The sequence below is a fragment of the Lissotriton vulgaris genome, chromosome 6 (assembly GCF_964263255.1).
Source record: "Lissotriton vulgaris chromosome 6, aLisVul1.2, whole genome shotgun sequence".
Taxonomy (NCBI): domain Eukaryota; kingdom Metazoa; phylum Chordata; class Amphibia; order Caudata; family Salamandridae; genus Lissotriton; species Lissotriton vulgaris.
In genome coordinates this window covers 1,126,030,091-1,126,051,241 of record NC_141694.1, presented here as the reverse complement: position 1 = coordinate 1,126,051,241, position 21,151 = coordinate 1,126,030,091, and the positions used below count along the sequence as shown (strand labels likewise).

General features: G+C 45.7%; 1 protein-coding gene across 2 annotated transcripts in view; it reads left to right on the top strand.

Annotated features, from left to right (window-relative positions):
• Positions 1–275: 275 nt before the first annotated feature.
• NANP (N-acetylneuraminic acid phosphatase) overlaps positions 276–21,151 on the top strand; it is an 86,951-nt gene continuing 66,075 nt past the window's right edge. The window contains exon 1 of one of the 2 annotated variants that reach the window (XM_086927217.1): positions 276–351. The gene's annotated coding sequence lies outside the window, so the exon portion shown is untranslated. Of the gene's footprint in view, positions 557–21,151 lie in introns of both variants that reach the window. The other variant, XM_086927216.1, reaches the window with a different exon arrangement.

Here is a 21,151-nt window from a genome sequence, read left to right as displayed (position 1 = left end):
CAAAGGGGCGCCGCAGATGTTACGGTGCCCCTCGTACTAGAACAAAATACGGCAAACAAAGATCTCGACTTAGTCAGTAACGCTCTACACACTCGACCTCCATATGAACACAAAGTGTATGAGAGTAGGCGTGGTTTACACTGACGGAAAGGGAAGTCTTCTTGATCATTAAAGAAAAGCTTTTCGTCTCTTTTTCGACCGGTACCCCTTTCACCATTTTTAAGTACCCCCGGGTCCTCCGCTTGTATGAGTCCCCCCGGGGTACTGCAAAGAGTTCCTAACATTTGTTTAGTTGGTAGTCAGTTTATCTCTGCCGGGAGTGTTTTGTAGCCTTCTCATCCAAAAATCACGGTGGGTGTTTTTTTTAACATTGGTGTGTTATTTTCTCTTTTCTCCTAAAAAAAAAACGAATCCAAAGTAGGAGTGCAGTAGTGGAAACAACGTAACGGCAGCTGACAGTCAGCGGTTATGTTCATGATGCTGCATTGTTTGTGCCAGGTTGGAAGTTACCGGCTTCCGGGTGTGGGGCAGGACGTTCCAGAGAAGTCCGATTCAGGTGAGATACTTGCAAACAGACATCTCGTTTATGCACCTATTTCTGGGAGACCAGGCAGATTCGATTATTTGTAAAACACGATAGTAGCAGGATTATACTTTTATAATACAACAAAAATGCAATTGTTCGCAGCTTCGAAGCACTAACCTTAAAATATCTTCTTGAGAAACAATTATTGTTCTCGCCGCTGTAGCAGGTTTTCCGGTGATTATAGTGCTGTTCATTGAGTTTTTCGGTATTTTTAGTATAGTTGAAATTATCAAGCAGCGGTCAGTATTTCAATTGTATACGTTGACAGATGCATTTTGGTGATTACATATTATCTTCACATATATCGAGAAGTGCATATCATCTGGACTTTAAATTGCTTCTCACATCTCTGTAATTTTGGTCAAGAAAGTCGCTTGGCAGCTTCCTGAAACCGAAATCAGAATTTAGCAGCCCACCATATCGCAGCTGATAAGGGTCAACGTTTTAAATATATGTGTTATATTCACTGCTTTGAGTAGGATGACAACGGTGAGTGGTCTCTAAGGGGGACGTGGCAAGAGTTAAGGCCCCTTTATAAAAGCTGGGCCAAATACCTGTGAAATGGAATACTATGCCTCACAAAGTCATAAACGGGGCTTTTGATCATAACAATAACTGGGATCAGTAAGATCCACACTATGTAGCAGTTTGTATGGCAACTTTACCCTGGGCCATAAGCAATAATGCTGGTGACTGTAGCCTGATATTTCTGGCTTCTATTCTTCCACTGCTTGCTTTTCAGCCATTACTTTTTAGGTCGAGCAGACCTACATTCAATGCGTAAGCATTGAAGGTGTCTGCTTTAGACCTATTGTTACCCGTATTTAGGAATGAAGACACGACTCAGACGCGCGCTTTTGCAGTCTCAGTTTTGACCGCGGGAGCGTGCGTCTGAGCCGCGCTTGCGCAGAGTAACTCACAGCCCCTGCTCACACACAGACACAGCCAGCCCCCACCCCTCTGCATGCACGCACACACACACAGGCGCGCGCACACATACACACGCTGCCGCCCCCCACCCCCCTGCACACACACAGACACGCACGCATACACACGCCACCGCAGCGCTCTGGAGAGATGCCGGCACTATCGTTGGAGTCCCACACTGGGGACTCCAAATACCATGGCCCCCGCAGCCCGCAACATGCTCCGAGTACCTCCTGTCCCCAGAAACGCAAGCACGGAGCCCCACTCACGCACAGGGACACCGGCACTCCGCTCCTTGGCTTCCCGGGCGGACGCCGGCTGCACGTAGGGCTCTCCTCTCTCTGCACCGGAGCCTTGCGCCAGCCACTGCAGCCTGCCTCCTGGGAAGCTCCGGTCGCGCTCGACTTCCTGCTTCTGGTCAGGCCCCGCCTCTGTCTCGAGGAGGGCTGCCTGACTTCCGGTCTATTCATCTTTCCCGGCAAGGTATTTGTCATGTGAAGAGCCCCGCTGCAGTATGTTTAACCGGCCCCGTATATCTTCTTCCACGCCTGGGATAAGCTTAGCGCATATAAGTGAGGGAACTTTGTATTGGGGCATGGGTGTGGTAGAGTGTTACTTGTTGTTTCTGTCACCTTCTTACTTCATTGTTCGTAACGTACAATGTTCACTAGTCCTTTTTTAGTGTTCTACAGTCACTGGGTCTCTTTATGTCACTTTCGTGTTCTTTTAAATTAGGCGGTGCTTATTCGACGACGCGCAGGACGCAAATCTTCTTGTTTCTTTTCCAACTCGGGTAGACGGTCACGGTGAGTCTCTTTGACATTGAGGATCGCTTTTATTCATCTCTGACATGGTTCCTTTTTGCACTTGTTTTCTTACAGATTGTAAATTTTTTAGTAGTTGGTATCGGCGAGTTTAGGGCTCGCGTTCCCCGGTCTCTCTGACAGTGAGGATCCCGTACATGCATTTCTGACACCGTTCCTCTCTATACTTGTTTCCTCACAGATCTCATGCCCATGTAGATCTTTGTACCAGATAGCAGGACTAGATGTAATTCGACCTTGCCCTTCTGAGGTATCGGGCACAGTTTATTGCCTCGTTCACTTCATTGTGACGTGCACGCGATCACTTTCACGGCCAATTTTTCTTATGACCGGTTCTGGATGTGGCGGGCACCTCGAACCACTGCATGGGCATTTACGAGTAGCTCACCGCAAGCCACAGCCCCTTTCACTTTGAACAAGGCGGTGCATGCCTTTCTTTCAGTATGGCTGGGCTTTTTTATTTATTATCTTGCCTCCCAAAGCGTCGCGACTTAAGATACCAGGCCCCTCATGAGAGACCGCACGGAGTTCTTAAATGTACACAGAGCAGGGTTAGGCTCTGGGAGCGTGCACTCCTCGTCGCCTGGGCGCTGTGCTTCATGTTTGAGCAAAGCACGGCGCATACAAACAATGGCGGGCAGGGCTTTTTTCCTCACAGCAGTCTCCCTTAAATGTCACTTTCTACAAGGCGGCGCACACCTTTCTTTCAGTATGGCTGGGCTTTTTTATTTATTATCTTGCCTCCCAAAGCAAAGCAACTTAAGATACCACGCCCCCTCATGTGAGACCGAACGGCGCTCTTAAATGTACACCGAGCAGGGTTAGGCGTTGGGGCATGCAGTGGAGTAGATCTTATGTAGCCCCACCTCTCAATTGCCCTTTGAATCACTTCCGCCATGTCACTCACTACTATCACTGCTGCAGGAAAGAACGCAGCCTGCGGGTGCACGAGTTAATACAGAGGTTTGCATAATGCACTTTCTTTGCACAATGTCATTTTCTGCATGAGGCCAGACTTTCATGCTAGAAGGCATAAGTCACCGCCAGACTCTTTTTACCAAATCTCACATTGCCTTGCAAGCACGGGAACTCTGGCGAAGAGTCAGCTGGGAGGCTCCCCCAGACCTTTCACCGGGAATGCTGCTTCCTTAGAGGGTGACAGGATGTGATCTCACCGACCGTAGCTACTGATCCGGTTATCCAGATGTTTTACATCAGAAATAGCTTTAGATTATAACTTTACTTGAAATGATTGATTTTAAAATAAGGGTACTGAATTGCAGGAAAACTATAACCAGCCAGAACTATTATTTGTTGCTTGAGTTAGTGATACATTTTTTGCTAAAGCCAACATGTGGATGTGCATCAAATTAACTTGTTTTCATAGATTACAATTTGCTGATGTCGGGCATGGGTAGTTCAGTCAGTCCGATTTTCTATGGGTCCTGGAACAGTGTTTGTAAATCTGCATTTAGGAATAAAATTAAAACTACAAGTACCAGAATATCAAGAAAACAGCAGGTTGGTCTCTCTTTTCACCTTGCCAGTTTAGTTCAGAAAGTCCTCTTTTTGTTTACTTTCTGGTACTGGTACTGCATTTATTCACTTTGTATGTCCCTGATTTTGCACAAATCGAAAAATTACAGCGTAAAACAGACATGCGCTTTTCTTGCAGTTAACCTCATGTAACTTCATACAGTACACGGCGGTGCTTTCGCTTTACTAAGCCGTGGCGTCCATTATTGTAATGCGAGTTTCTAGTTTCTCATGCCGCTTTTACTTTAGGAAACTGTGGCGCTGCGAGCTCTGCCATATGGGGGTTGTATCGCTATCTATCATCCCGTAGCTGTGGGCAGCCGGACACAGAGGATCGATTCGCTCGGGGAGTGCACTTGTGCTCTTCATGACTGGCACAAGTGAACTATTGACATATTTCACGTGCAGGGAAAACATCAATCTATGATCCGTTGGCCTCACAGAAGGAACACAGGCACTCTGCCCCCTTTGCGTGTGTAACACCAGCCTTTTTATTCATATGACTATCCAAGTGGCCCCAAGTCTAGTCAAATGAGGATTCTTTTTCACTTTGTATGTCCCTGATTTTGCACAAATCGAAAAATTACAGCGTAAATACACTGAACATAATCTTCACAAAAGTTATTTACAAAAGTTTAAGATATTGCCATCATAAATTACAATAACTTTTATTTAAGTATTAATTATTAAAAAATAATTAAAAGCCATTGTTATTTGTAATATCAATACATCTAAGTCACGTAAATATAACACATTGCATTACAAATGCTATAGGTGTCACATTTGCGAAAGTTAAAACTATTGGCATTGTAAATGACAAAGCTATTAATTTCGCTATTTTCAAAACCAACACATAAATAAAAAAATTGTCATTTACAATACCAATAGCTCAAACTTTCCTAATGCGAGACCTATTGCATTGCAAATGCTCGTTTCTTTACTGTTAACCATGCACACGTGTTTTTCCCCAGCTGTCTCCCTTGTGTTTTCCTCTTGCACTCTGTGTTGCTCTTTGCTGTTCGTGTGCTTCTTCCTACCCCATTCTGGTTGCCCTCCTGTACTCCCCTCTCTTGCTTTCTCACCTGTGTGCTCCCCCCCCCCACACCATGTTGCTGTCTTGCTTGTTGCTCCTCCATCCCAACTTTGCCCTCCGTGTTGCTTCCCCATGTCCTCCTCTCTTGCCCTTTGAATATCCTCCTTACCCCTGTACTCCCCCATTGGCTTCTTGCCGGTATGCTTCTTTCCAACCTGCTCTACATTGGTCTCTTGCTAATTTCTTCTCCTTCACTCACGTGTGCCCCAGTGTTGCTCCAGCCCTCCCATGTTGCTTCCGCTCTCCTGTGTTGCTTCTCCCACCTACTTAAAATCAAGCATTTGCAATGCAATCTGTCTTGCATTTGTTAAAGTTCGAGCTATTTGCATTGTAAATTATATTGTTTTTGACTTATTTTTTTGCTTGTAGTGGAGTGGATGTATGTTGTTTGCTATTTGTAGAAGTACTGTATTCTGATGCATGGAGTCCTATGAGCACAAAAACACATTGATATGGGAACTGGCTGAAGAGCTAACAAATGACATGATGAATTGAGAGCTCTATTACCCCATCCTAATTCATTCTGGCCTTTGATGTTTCTTGAAAATTTTTTAGTTTCAGGTTACTTTTATGTTCATTGGCAGACAGTCTCTAGTTGTGAAGATGAACATCCAGCTTGAACCTGAAAATGCAAATACCTTAGTGCAAGCTCTAGGATGAGCAAGCAAAAACCCTGGCTAATCGCCTAGAAACAATACAAGGAACACTTAAAGGGAAAACCTATTGTTATCAGAAGGTATAAGTGGACCAAAGGAGCACTGGGAAAGGTGGCAGCCTCTAAGGGCAAAAAGACCATAACAACAAAAACTTATCAACAAAGTCAAATGTGTTGGAAAGTGGCACAGGGTGTCAGAAACTTTGGACAGTAATGCATCCAGCATGCCTTGCTTGCCATACAGAGGGATAGGCTAAATAAAACAGACAGAGTGAAGCGCCTCATGAAGAATTAATAACAGATGCTTCAGAAGTTTTTTTTTTTAAAAAGTAGCCATTTAATTTGAGAGCTTTTTACAAAAGGAGCAAACTAGGCACACCTACTGCCATTAGGGAAGGCTGCCTGTAAGAGCTGGTTACTTAACTGAGGACCATCGTCTTCTCGGTCTTTTTCTATTCTTTGCACAGGATGCTGGCAGGTAATGTTAATGTTTCAACAACAATAACGGAGCAGATGTAGGGCAGCAGCCACAGCCCCTCAGTAGGGAGAGCTACAGGGGAAGCATCCAACAAAAGAGGAGGATTTGCATGGCACTGTGGATTAAAAAAGCTGAGTGTGTTAAAACTCAACGCTCAGCTCTGTCCCTTAAATTGAAAGTGAAAGCGGTGCATTTCATAAATAAATAAAGGCGCTTGGCCATTCTGTGTCGGAAAGTGGGAGGGGTCTGCCTTGGAGGAAATCCCACAAACAACATCCAAGCAGATGAGCCCAAAGAGAAAGCGCCGCTGTTATTAAGTAAATAAATAAAGGTGTGCGGACATGCTGTGTCAGGAGGTAGGAGGGGTCTGCTTTGGAGGAAAGCAAACAAAACATTTCGAAGCCCAAAGTGATTGCATCGCCGTTGATAAAGTTGAGTGGTCATACTGAGTCGGGATGTGGGAGGGGTCTGAACAAACAACATTGCAAGCACATGAGCCCAAAGTCAAAGCGAAGCTGTTATTAAATAAATAAAGGCATGTGGCCATGCTGTGTCGGGAGGTGGAAGGGGTCTGCTTTGGAGGAAAGCCAACTATATTTTTTGATGCACACAAGCCCAAAATGATTGTGGCGCAGGAAATAAATAAAGATGTGTGGCCATGCCATGTTGGGATGTGCAAGGGGTCTGAAGAAACAACATTTCAAGCACAGGGGCCCGGGCAATGTCCAGAGAATGGTAAGGCGGCCATCAGCTGAGCGTGAGCGCTGTTCGAGGGCAGCTAAAAACCTAATCCTTAAAAGTGTAATAAGTAACATGCAGCATAAGAATCCATGTAACAGGGGCAGACTATATGGGAGGTCTCAAAATTTGAAAAGGAGGGACTAGTAAGCTATTTCACCAATGAAAAGCCAGTATTCAGCAAGGACAGTAAGAGGAGCCAACAGAAAAGATGAGAGGGGCGTCAAGCCCATATTTTGAACACAGCATGTCTCGAAGAGTTAGTGAAAGCTCTTCCTAGGGAAGACCTAAAAAAATGCTTGTTTACATTTGTTTTCGTTACAAATTCAACTTGAATCTGCAACTGAACAGAAAAAATCACACCTCCTGTATTCTGTTGGTGTATCCTTACAAAATTACTTGGATGGTAGCTGCATCAAAGGTCTTGGGTGATCATTGGAGACGGGCAGCTTGATGGAGAAAAGGCCCAGGAAAACAGGTGCAGTAGAGGATGGAGGCAGGAAAATAGGTGCCACAGGGAAGGTAGGAAAGAGAGTGACTGCTGGAGGTTGGCGTGTGTAAAACAAGTAACGGCGGAGTAAGGAGAGGGAGGGGCAAGGAAACCGGTATCACAGAGGGAGGGTGGTCAGCAGAATGACTGCCATTGGAGGGGATGGAGGGATGTTGTATTTTTTTTCTTTCCTGTCTTGAAATCACAAAATCCTGGATTATCAACCTAGGAGTTGACATCTAAAGACGTGCCTCTCCCCTCCCCTCTTCTTGTGCATTCATGTGCCGTACCACGAATGTGTTGTTGCTGACCAAATCCCAAGGACTGCGACCTACATGTATCTATGGTCTCTTTATCAATGCCATAATACTAAATGAGCATTCAAATTATTGAAAGTACTACATTGTTAGCTGAGCCTAATCATTCTATGCCTAAACCTATATTCAGGAATTAGCCTTTACTGATTGACCTTGGTACCCCTTGCAAGTCAAAGCCCTAAATAAAAGATACTTCATTGAGCTTGCAGTAGTCTTGTTTCTGCAAATCCACGGGTTGTGTGGTTGCCCTAGAGGTCACCAGAACCTGGAGAACTCACCTGACAAATGTCTTGAACCAGCTCCATGTGCCAGAAAACTTCTGGTGTGTGTATATATATATTGTTAAAGGCTTTTCCAATAGGGTGAATCTGAACTCACTGTGTTTCAACTGATCAGAACGGACCACTCTCAGGCCCTAGCTTATCCAAGATTGTTTTGTAAGTTTGAAAATAGCTCCCTTTTAATCTGCTGAACAGTCAAACCAACAGATTTCCACTCAAAATAATAACCAAAGCTGCCTCTGTAAGTAGATAGTTCAGTCCTACCCTCTGCCTTCTACCGTTGCTCAAAAATGACTCCGAACTAAACAAAGTTGCCTCGGAGTACTGATTCTATCTTGTGCACAACCCATCCCACAACAGGCCTGAGGAGAGTTCATATCTTCTACCAGACACTTGAGGGATAGTTTGAATCCCCTGCTACATTGGCCCACACGTTGTTGGGGACACTGGTGATAAGCAGTAACACAGCTCACCAAGCCTGTTGGTTATATCTTGACTACTGATCTGTCCCTTAGCAAGTCAAATCTATACCATAGAGATTTTACCCACTGTGCTAATCATGTTTTTTAAAACTTTTTTTTATTTATAAACTTGGGCAGTGCCTTATCAAATTCAGATTATTACATATCTGATAGAGACTACTAGCCGCAGGTTGCTCACCGTACGATATTCCCCAGGTGTCAATCAGTACCTGGAAAATCTTGAGCAGTACCATCTCCTGCCGGTAGGTGGCATCATTCAGCTCTGCATTGGAAGTGATAGGCGTGGTGCTTATATAAGCGCCACATCATTGCACGGGCCTCTGTTCTTTTAGGACTACCTTTTTGGACTTTTTGTCGAAATTCTTTTTCAGCTATGCTTCCACTGCATTAGAGAGATCCTCTAAAAAACCTGTTACGTTTAAACCCTGTGGACCCTGTCACAGGCAGATGTCTTTAACAGACCCCCTCCTGTTTTTTTGTGGTTCCTGAAGCCGGGCCACCACTCCAAGGCCTGCCCAGACTGTTGAGTGAGGAAACCCGAGGCAGTCCAGGAGCATGCCCTGAAGCTCCTGGTTACAAGACACCGGACAACACCGCTCCACACTGGTCCAAGAAGTCAAAGCGCTCTTCGATTTTGCTGCGCTGGTCCAAATCATTTGGCGAAGCATGGGAATGACCCTTTAAATCTAGACCAGGCTTCACACATCTACTGCGGAGGCTGAGTCTGTGTCCGGTCCGTGCCTCCAGGAATTTACTGGAGCTGGAGTGACCCCCACCCAGCAAAAATAATTTTATGAGGCCATGCACCTCCATACTTGGGTCGATTGACCCCTTTAGAGTGATTATAGGCCCCTTGGGCTTGGCAGGTATCCCAACTGGATTTCCACAAGCAGGCTCACTCTCTGTGCCAGTTGAGCCCTTTGTATCTGTACCTGGATCCATATAAGCTCTAGTCGTGACTTCGCAACCTCTCCTGGAGTCCGTTCTAGTGACACTGTTCCCGGTGGCGCCAGCCTCATCGTTATACTCCACTCTGATACACACCGACCACACCAAGAACCTCCAGGTCAGAGACAGTGACTCCCTTTACTGGACAGGTCCTGTGGGGAATACGATTGGAGTGGATCTGAGGATGCTTATGGTTATCCCGACTCTCCTGGAAAAACCGTTGGCCTAGAATAACTGGTATGAGGAACTGGTGGATGCCAGTGTTCTGGACACCTTTCCTTACAGTGGCCTAGTTTCTCCTCCTAGTATGGCTATGGAGGAATGGGCTTCATTTGCAACTATGGTAAGAAGGACGGCTGAGGTTCTCAACCTTTCGCTGCCCTCGTTGACGGTCAAGACTTACATCTTGACAGTGGTGCTTCAGCCTGGTGTAGCCTCCATGGGACCTCTTCTCTCCATCAATGAAGTCCTCATTGATGTCCTATTTGGGGTTTGGGACTTACCCTACCCAGGTGGTCCTGTGCATGGACTATTGCCCGCTGCCACCTCTCCATTGCTGGGAATGCAGCTTTCATCGCCCAACCTCCCACCCCAGAAGCCTGGACGTTCAGGCCTCCATGTCCAATGTTAACCCTTGCGTGTTCACTATCACACCTCTGAATAGGGAATCCAAGAGGCTGAACCTCTTTGGCAATAGGATTTGGCGTTCATGAACGCAGCATGGCTCTTTTGCCATTCAGTTTGGGGCTTGGTTGCTCAAGTTCCCATGGTCTTGAAGACATCCTGTCTCAGGTATTGCTGAAGGCAGAGACAGAGCATAGTTTAAAATTGATGTATGATGGAACAACCCATGCCGGTACCATGCATGCCTTTGCAACACGGCCATTACAACGCAGCTACCATTATCGTATGCTACCACACAGGATTTTACCATGCATATGCCTTTACCACGCATGCCTTTACAACAAATCTCAAAGGGCTTGAATGGTTAAGGCATATGCGTGGTTAAGGTTTTAATTTTAAATTTAAGTATTTTACAGGTAAGTATAAACCCTTTTTATGTATAGTTCAAGTTCAGAAATTTATATAGCGCACTACTCACCCATAGGGTCTCAAGGCGCTTGTGGGAGGGGGTGCATTATTTATCGAATAGCCAGGTTTTAAGTTCCTTTCTGAAGGAAATGTGGTTCTGTGTGAGGCGGAGGTGAGTGGGGAGAGAGTTGCAGGTCTTGGCTGCCAGGTAGGAGAAGAATCTTCCTCCCATGGTGGATCTGTGGATGCGCGGAACTGTGGCAAGTGCTTGGTTGGAGGATCTTAGTTGGCGGGTGGGTGTGTAGAAGGACAGTCGTGTGTTGAGGCATTCGGGTCCTAGTTTGTAGAGGGCCTTGTGAGCGTGGGTGAGGAGACGGAACGTTATTCTCTTGTTGACGGGGAGCCAGTGGAGGTCTTTCAGGTGGCCGGTGATGTGGGCTTGGCGTGGGATGTCCAATATGAGTCTGGCAGATGCGTTTTGGATGCGTTGGAGTTTTTTCTGTAATTTGGCTGTGTTTCCGGTGTAGAGGGTGTTTCCATAGTCCAGTCGGCTAGTGACCAGTGCGTGGGTGACCGTCTTTCTTGTTTCGGTGGGGATCCAACGGAAGATTTTTTTGAGCATGCGGAGTACGTTGAAGCAAGAGGATAAGACGGCGTTAGCTTGTCTGGTCATCGAGAGGGAGGAGTCTAGGATGAAGCCCAGGTTGCGTGCGTGGTCTGTGGGTATTGGTGCTGTGCCCAGGGCCGATGGCCACCAGGAGTCGTCCCAGGCAGAGGGTGAAGATCCTAGGATGAGAACTTCCGTTTTGTCTGAGTTAAGTTTTAGGCGGCTGTTTTTCATCCATTCGGCTACTTCTTTCATGCCTTCATGAAGATTAGTTTTGGCGGTGTTAGGGTCTTTGGTGAGGGAAAGGATCAGCTGGGTGTCGTCAGCGTAGGAGATGATGTTGAGGTTGTGTTGTCGCGCGATGGATGCGAGGGGACTCATGTAAACGTTGAAGAGGGTGGGACTGAGTGATGATCCTTGTGGGACTCCGCAGATGACTTCGGTGGCCTCTGATTTGAATGGGGGGAGTCGGACTCTCTGGGTTCTCCCGGCGAGGAACGAGATGATCCAGTTCAGGGCTTTTCCTTGTATTCCTACGTTGCTGAGGCATTGTATGAGGGTGCTATGACAGACTGTGTCGAAGGCGGCGGAGAGGTCGAGTAGGATGAGGGCAACTGTTTCTCCGTTGTCCAGAAGCGTTCGGATGTCATCTGTCGCTGCAATGAGGGCGGTTTCGGTGCTGTATTTGGCTCGAAAGCCGGATTGTGAGGGGTCGAGGGAGTTATTGGATTCAAGGAAGGCGGCGAGCTGGCTATTAACGGCTTTCTCAATGACTTTGGCAGGGAATGGGAGGAGGGAGATGGGGCGGTAGTTCTTAAGTTCAGAGGGGTCAGCTGTGGGTTTCTTCAGGAGGGCACTGAGTTCGGCGTGTTTTCAGCTTTCTGGGAAGATAGTGGAGTTGAACGAGCAGTTGATGACATCACGGAGATGGGGTGCGATGATGGAGTCTGCTTTGTTGAAGATGTGGTGGGGACAGGGGTTGGTTGGCGAACCTGAATGGATGGAGTTCATCAGGCGGATGGTGTCTTCAGTGGTGATTGGGTTCCAGGCACTAAGGTTGTTGGAGAGCGGTTCGGGTTTGGAAGTGGGTGGGGTGGGTTGTTCTTTCGAAATGTTCTTAAAACGGTTATGTATATCGGCGATTTTGTTGTAGAAGAAAGAGTATAAAGAGTCGCAGAGGTCTTGGGAGGGAGTAATGTCGTTTGAGGCTGCGGTGGGGTTGGTAAATTCTTTGACAATGTTGAATAGTTCCTTGCTGTTGTGGGCGTTGTTGTCGAGTCGATCTTTGAATGCTGATTTCTTGGTGGAGCGGATCAATTGGTGGTGTTTGCGGGTGGCTGCCTTGAAGGTGGTCAGGTTGTCAGTGGTTCGGTTTTTTCTCCATGTTTTTTCGAGAGTACGGCATAGTTTCTTGGAATTCTTAAGGTCATCGTTGAACCAAGGGGCCTTTTTGCTACCTTGTTTGATCTGGTGGTTTTTTTGGGGTGCTAATTCGTCAGCGCTGTGGGTGATCCATTGTTTGAGTTTGGTGGCAGCTTCGTTTGGGTCCGATGAGAGGGCTGGAGGGTTTTGGTTGAGGGATGTGAGGAGTTGGTCGGTGGTGATTTTGTTCCAGTTTCTTCGAGGAGCAGGTTGTGGGGGGTTGTGAGTCGTGGTGGTTTTGTAGCTGAAGTGAATACAGCTGTGGTCCGTCCAATGGAGAGCTGTGGTATGATTGAAGAAGATGTGTTTGCTGGAGGTGAAGATAGGGTCGAGCGTCTGTCCGGCTAAGTGGGTGGGGGTGTCAACTAGTTGTTTGAGTCCGAGAGTGGCCAGGTTGTCCAGAAGGGTGGTGGTGATGCAGTCGTTTTTCTTTTCTAGGTGGAAGTTGAAGTCTCCCAGTAGAATGTAGTTCTCGGAGGGGAGGGCATGTGGGCTGATGAAGTCGGTGATGTCTTCGCTGAATTGTTTACGGGTTCCTGGTGGTCTGTAGATGAGGGTGCCTCTAAGTGTGGTCCTGGGGTCGGTGTGGATCTGGAAGTGGAGGTGTTCGGCAGTTGTGAGATGGTCGTCGAAGCTAGTAGTGATTATGATGGTGTTCTTATGGACGATGGCGATGCCTCCTCCTGTTTGGTTGGTGCGGTCCTTTCGGATGATCTTGTAGGCGTCCGGGATGGCTATGGCGATGTCGGGTGCTGATGATGCGTTCATCCAGGTTTCTGTAAGGAAGGCGATGTCCGGTGACGCAGTGTTGAGTAGGTCCCAGAGTTCTGTGGCGTGTTTGTGGATCGAGCGGGTGTTTAGCAGGAATGTGCGTGTGTGTGTGTGTATATGTATATATATGTGTGTATATATATATATATATATATATATATATATATATACACAGCTTTCCTGCTGCCAGAGCCTTTGTAATACAAACATTTTCACACAACAGCTTCGTCGTGAGGATTGCACCACCTCGAAGTGAAGGAGGCAGCCGCTGGAGGAGGGGCCGTCATGGCACGGACTATCCATGTCAGAAAAACGGCACAGTAGGATGCTACACTAACAGAGGTGGAAACACTATCCGGGGCACACTGAAGTGCTTAAACCGTCGCAGTGGATCATAATTACTGCGAACCTGTTTGAATGGGAGTGTTAATGCGGAACCCACTGTGGGGAAGACTACATGAATACTACAAGTCCCAGAGCTCATTGCGAGCAATTACGCTACAAAGCGGATGAAGCTGCGCTACTTAAGACAGCCGATATGTGGGACTGCATAATTTCTACAACTCGCATGACCTCGTTGCCCAAGAAGAAGATGCGGACAGCATTGAAACGCGTTGGTGAACAGAAGTTAATGACGGAAGTGTAATTCACCCCTGAATTGCAACTAAAGGGAAATGAACCTACCTGCTGTCGAGTGCTTTCCTGCTGCCAGAGCCTTTGTAATACAAATATATATATATATATATATGTTCACACTGCTGCTAGAACGATCCTCGACCAGTCAACGCTGATGCCGTCGGTAGCAGCAGCCGCTACCTTAATGTCTGCAGGTACTGGATCCCACCAATTAGAAGGAAACGGAGACGGCACACCAGGAAATCTTGCACAAACCCTTTATTGTGCACTCGTTAACCCAAGACGACGCGTTTCGGCGTAAGCCTTTATCAAGTAACCACCATTTTGTTTTTTGCCATACTTATAGTCCCACAACTGTTTCAATACACAATGGACATAAAGAAAATACTTAATGCAAAACATCGTTAAAGTAAAACTTAAATCGATTCAACAATTTCCATTGCATTATGTTAGCATTACGACAATCATTATATGCAATTTTGTGAATACGTGGGATACAAAGGTTGGCTATCTTTGGTAACCCCGCTGGCAAGGTTATCTGTGATCATCCTGTATAATTAACAGCGAACCTCCCAAGGGAAAAGATGACAGATAAGTCATCGTATAATGCATCCCGCATGAATCGAAACGCCCATTGTGTATTGAAACAGTTGTGGGACTATAAGTATGGCAAAAAACAAAATGGTGGTTACTTGATAAAGGCTTACGCCGAAACGCGTCGTCTTGGGTTAACGAGTGCACAATAAAGGGTTTGTGCAAGATTTCCTGGTGTGCCGTCTCTGTTTCCTTCTAATTGGTGGGATCCAGTACCTGCAGATATATATATATATATATATATTTCCCTTGCCACCCAAAAAACCCATACCCACTCTAAACCATAAAAATTCCCTTGCCACCCAGAAAACCATACCCACCCTAAAAATTCATGTGCTATCCAAAAACCAATACCCACCCTAAACGCTAAATAATTCCTTGCCACCCAAAACCTATAACCACCCTAAAGCCTAAAAAAAGCGTTCCTCAATATACATATATATAAAAACACGTATTACTTACTTTAAATACTTACATTTGCTTTTACCACACACATGCCTTTACCAACGATACTGCGTGGTAAAGGTTATGTGTGGTAATGGTAGTTGCGTTGTAACGACTGTGTTGTAAAAGTAATGCGTGGTAACGGTAGCTTTGTAATGGCTGGTTCCTGCTTAAAATAAGCTGCGGACTGGACACGACTGACTCACTAGGTACAGCGATTGCTTCATTGGTGGCACTTCATCACCATTCCTTGACAAGGTCAACCGTTTTTTTGAGGGATGTCTAGGCATCCCTTATCGAAGAGGTCTTCAAACTGCCTCGAGGGCCCCAGGGGGCCTTAAGTGATCCCAAGGAGGGTTCCTGGCCAAAAGAAGCATTATGCTGATAATAGTGCTGGGTATCAAGCACAAAAAATGAGGAGCACTAAGCCACTCTCTAATTGGCCATCCATAACCTCTTTTGTCATTTATATCCCTAATGGGAGCATGTGTCAAAAGTTAAGTGACTCCGAATATTACTCAACTTCCCCTTCATTTCTGATAATCACACTGTGGTTTCTTTAACACGTTAGTAAGGTCTGGCTGACCAGAATAGCATGTTTGGCAATCCATTTTTTAATTGTATTTTTAAAAGGGGTACCTAAACCTAACTGGAATGTTAACTATGTCTAGACCTATTTAAACATTGACAATTTAATAGCATAATTGAGAAAAATTATGGATGGGGCTAGATTTTTTTTAATTACAACGGAGAATGTTGCATTAAAATGTTTGAAGGTCACTGCCTTATGGACATGCTCTTCGATGGCACTCATCTGTTTGGCGATAAGACAGATCCGGCGCTTGAGCGTTTTAAGGGCAGCATGGCCACTGCAGGGTCGTTGGGACTCTCCACGGCCCCACACCAGCCCCATTCTGCCTTTCGCCCCAACCGTGGTTGCCGTAGGGCCTACAAGCCAGGTCCAATTCTGCCCAGCCACTAAGGCCAGCAGGCTCCCCATTCCTCTGATGGCCAAGGACACAGCTCACCCAAGTCTTGCGGGACACAAGGCCAGAGATCTTCCTAGTTCACCTCCAAATGCCCCCCATCCGCAGCCTCTAAACCCTTTTAATATGCCCTCTCTCCATCATGGGCAACCAGTCGGTGGTAGGATCCAGCACTGCCTGCCCTGATGGTGCTCTGTAACATCAGACAAGCGGGGAGTACAAATTGTTCTGCTCACAGAAACCCTGCGTCCGTGCCACAATATTCAGGTCAGCTGATGGGTGCTGACATCAGAAGTAGTTCATGGTTGCTTTTCCAGCTGCTTTCTGTGGCCGAAGAAGGCTAGTCTTCTGCCCTATGTTAGACCTATGCCCTCTCAATTACTTCCTAAAACAGGAGAAATTCAAAATGCTCACATTGGCTCAGGTTTGTCTGCCATGGACCCAGGACACTGGATGGTAGTGCTGGACTTACAGGATTCATATTACTACATACCTCTTCTGTCGGCCCACAGATGTTACGTGCGTCTCATTGTGGACAAAGAGTACTTTCAGTTTGCTGTACTCTCTTTTGGACTTGCTGTTTACAAAGGTGATAGAGGCAGTTGCAGCCCATCTGTGGAGGTTTCCAGTATTCCCCTATCTTGATGAGTAGTTTTTAGAAGTGTGCTCGCCCCAGACAGTTATGCCCACCTCCAAACTACAGTGGACCTCCTGCTTTCGCTTAGGTTTACCATGAAGATTCCAAAGTCACACCTGACTCCCTCCCTGATGCTTCCTTTCATTGTAGTGATTCTGGACACTGTGCAGTTCAGCGCCTCATCTCTAGAGTGGCAAGCACAAGATGTTAAGGCTATGATTCCAATGTTTCAGCTTCTGTCCTGGATTTTGGTGAGACTAACTTAGTCAGTCCCCTGCTGAGTCTCCTGGCCTCTGGCATCCTGCTGGTAAATTATGCCCATTGTCATATGTAGGCTTTGTAGTGGCATCTTAAATCCCAGTGGGCCGCAGCCTAAGGTGGATCCCTCTAACCTCTTCCCAATAGCGAAGGGAACTGTAAAAGACCTGCAGTGTTTGCTGGCTAACCACAATTGGGTCAGCAGCAGACACATCTCCTTTCCCCACCCAGATCTCACGGCAGTGACAGAAGCCTCCCTTCTGGGTTGGGGTGGCTATTTGAGAGAGGTTGAGATCAGAGTACTCTCGTCTTTGACTGTGTCTCAGCTTCACATCAACTTGTTGGAGCTGAGAGTAATCCAGCTGGCATAGAAAGCCTTCCTACCTTCCATCAAGAGGAAGCTGGCTCAGGTGTTTATGGACAATACCACCGTAATGTGGAACTGCAAAAAGCACGGTGGGCTGGAGTTGTGGACCTTGTGTCAAGAGGCCTCAAGTGTCTGGGACATGGCTGGAACATCAGGACATTTTCCTAGTCGTATAACACCTGGCAGGCTCTCTGTATACCAGGACGGACAGACTACACCATCAATGTACAGCAGATCATATATGGCGTCTCCGTCTGTAAGTGGTGCAAAGTCTCTTCAGCGACTGCGGAGAACCCTGGTTAAATCTGTTCTCCATCACCAAGAATGCGCAAAGTCAGCACTTCTGCACAGAGGCGGCTTTTACTCGGAAAATGCATTTTGGCTTGAGTGGGTTTCAGGACTGCTGTGCACCTTCTGGCCGATACCACTCCTCCCTTGAGTTTTGAAGAAATTAGGGTGGACTGGGCACAAGTCATCCTTGTGGCTGGGAATTGGGCACACAGAGTATGGTATCTCAAACTCCTGAGCATGAGCATTGGTCCTCTGGTCAGGCTGCTCTTTTGGGAGAATCTTCTGTCACAGCAATAGAGCAGGATTCTACACCCGATCCTGGGCACGCTCTACCTTCATGCATGCAGATTGTGTGGCAGCAGTTGAGTATTTTTGATTTCCCCTCGGAAGTTTGTGGCTTGGTGCGCTGAAAATCATGTTGATCATCTCTATCTTTAGCCCTGCAAGGCTTTGCTTGGGACACAGTTAAAGGGTATCTTTCAGCCATTTTGGCTTTCTTATGGTTGCCAGATCAGCCCTGCCTGTTTACGTTACCTATTGTGACTTCTTTCCTGAAAGGACTACAACACATGTTTCCCTTAAAACACTTCATTATGCTCCACAGAGATCTTAATTTGGTATTAACCTTTTAGATGTGTTCGTCCTTTTAACCCATGCATAGCTGCCCTCTGCATCTCTTAATGATCAAAAAAGTCTTCTTGGTGGCCATTACTTCAGCCAGTAGGTTTAGTGAGCTGCACACCCTCTTTGTACACCCTACTTACACCTACTTCTTCCCAGGCAAACTGGATCTCCGTATTCATGCCTCTTTCTGCCAAAGGTGGCATCAAGCTTCCGACCTTCTTCACTTCGCCTCACCTCGCCTCACCCTTCTAAGAAGGAAGAGAAACTCCATTGCCTGAACCCAAAAAGAGAGCTGTTGTTCTACATCATTTGCTCCAGAGAAAACCGGGTGGATGATCAACTGTTTGTTGGGTAAGCAGGAATGAAAAAAGTAAAAGCATTGCAGAAACAAACCATCTTCAGATGGATTGTGCTCTGCATTATGAACTGCTATGCACCGGCCAAGAAGCTTACTCCCTTAGGCCTTGCAAGCTCTTTCCACCAGAGCCAAGGCTGCGACCATTGTGTTAGCTTGCAGAGTCCCTGTCCTGGACAACTGTCAGGCAGCTATGTGGGCTTCTTTGCACACATTTACAAACACTACTGTATTGACAGTCAGATCCGTTGTGATGCATCTTGCCCGTTCAGTCCTCCAGGACTTTTCGGTCTGAGGCAGTTAAGAGGCCCACCTCCGGTTGGGGGGGGTATTCATTTAGTATATCTTATAAGGTCCTTAGTGTTTGCATATGGATCCATCAGCCTTCTGATATTTCTTTGTGTTTCTGGTGCCATAAAGTCACAAAATGAAACTTATGTCGGTGTGCTGCGATGATGACTATATAGGAACTGCGCATGTTGTTTTAGATGCCGAACTGATCAACGGCACCTACTGATTTAAGAATTTCCAGATTCAGTCTGACGCCTGGGAAATATTCTAAGGTAAGGAATCTGCAGTTAGATAGTCTCTAGTAGATAAGACGCCACTAAAGATAAGTAACTTCTTTGTTCCTTTTCTTTATTCCCTCCTTTTGTACCCTGTGTCCAGTAACTGAGTTAATCCACATGGTACTATCCTCTAGTACTGTCATCTTGTACACATTAAATTCATTGTTCTGTAGTCACAAGTCTGCCGTCATGGCTGATGTGTCTGGGTTGTAAAAAAAGTTTGAGTATTGTCTTAAGCCTTCTTTTACTTGTGTTCTTGTTTAAATCATTGCCACTAACAGGATTCTCTTTAATTATTATTTTAGGCAGGTTGGGACCCTTGTCCTTCATCTTCGTTCTTGCTTGTGCACTTGTCCTTGACTGCATCACAGTATTTCATCATCTTTTGACTGACCTCTGTGTAGTTGGCAACAGGAGCATCATGATTGAATAGTACTGACTTGGGCCTTAGCACCTGTTTGAGAATATGTTTGTCCCTTTAGTTTAGTACAGTTGTTGATTTAACTTTTGCTGGTGCTCATCCATCACTTCCTTTAATCATGCAGATATGGTTTGCACTTGACGTGATTTAGATCTTTGCGGAATGATGTACTGTATCATTTTCAAGGTCCATTCTGAAATTTCAAATCAGGATTTCTAATGTGCACTAAAAACCTAGAGTAAGCCTTGTACACTTATGCAAATCGTTTTTGTTTTTAGATTTGTCATTTCAGAAAGTTTTATAAAAACAGAGAAAGCCAGTGTCTTCTTTGTGATTTATATTAAACTAGCTTACCCGTCGCGCGTTGCTGCGATCTCAGAAGAAAGGAAATTTAAGGAAACTTGTTATGATAACATTCAATTTACATTGTGTCATTTTTATTGAAACTTATTCATTTTAATATGGAAAACATTTTAAAGTGTTGTTTTAATTTTGTTTATTTATTCGAGTGCTTGTGGATACACGGTATCTTTTGTTTTTCCGTGTGGTGCGTACACAAATAAATCAGAAGGTTTTCCGATGCGTTAGCTGGCCACATACAGTTGTCCATGTGAGAAGCACGGATTCTCCAAATCTAATCCACACACTTGCAGCGATTGTCCTTGTGCTTTGTTGATGGTCATTGCAAAAGCGAGTCGCACCGGAAACGGTAAACGTTCAGTATTGGAAAGATTATGAGGGCCCTGGGGGGGCCTGGTGGGCTGATATTTAACACATTTTTCTTTTCTTCTTTTTTTTTTTTTGGGCAGAAACCTTCGCCGGTATGTACTCAACAACTTTTTTGAACAATGTTTTTTTTTTTGTTGCCAGAAACCTTCGCGGAGTGTACTCAACAACTTCCCAAAGTTTCATGCCGATCGGATGAATGGTGTAGTAATGCATAAAGGACAAACAGACCAACATACTTTCGTTTTTATGTATATAGATGTATTTTATTACAATCTAATTTTATTGAGTAAGCAGTTATTAGAACCAGCTCTGAAGACTAGTTACTGGGAAATATTGTTGCACAACCCGGAACCTTGGCAGGACCATGCTCTTTAAACTAGCTATTCTGCCTAGGGTGGTAAGCAGAAGTTTCGCCCATCTGTTAAGGTTGTTTCTCATTTTAAGCATGAAGGGGCTGAGGTTGATGCTCCAGGTAAGGCTGTTTCTTAAGGAATTATGAATTCCTAGATTATGAAAGTGGAGTCTGCTGATCAGCCCCTGTGATTGCCAATACACATCCCCGCTATCTCCCTTCAATAACACCAAAATGGATTTGGACAAGTTAAGTTGGAGGTCAGATGCCACCCGTATATGTCCAGTATTTTAATTAAAAGAGGTCCTGTGATGGTCGTTCGGGAGAGGAACAGAAGGATATCATCTGCATTGAGGAAAATTCTGTCTATCTCAATTCTCCTGTCAAACCCCCAGACCTGAGCGTCACGTGTAATCTACAAAAACAGTGGCCATACAGCTAAGAAAAAAAGGAGGGTGACAGGGATTTCCCTGTCTTGTGCAGCTACAAATTAGGTGTAGGGGGAGAAAACACCATTCAGCTGGACCTGTGTCTGTGGGTGGGTGTACTGGACCCAGACATAAGACATACATTTGGCAAAGACTATGTTTAGTAACCCCCTCCATTGACACTCCAGTCCAGAGAGTCAAAAGCTTTCTCATAATATGAGCATAAGGGAACAGGAGGCTTTAGGTCTTGCAAGTGTGCCAGGGTCATGTGCA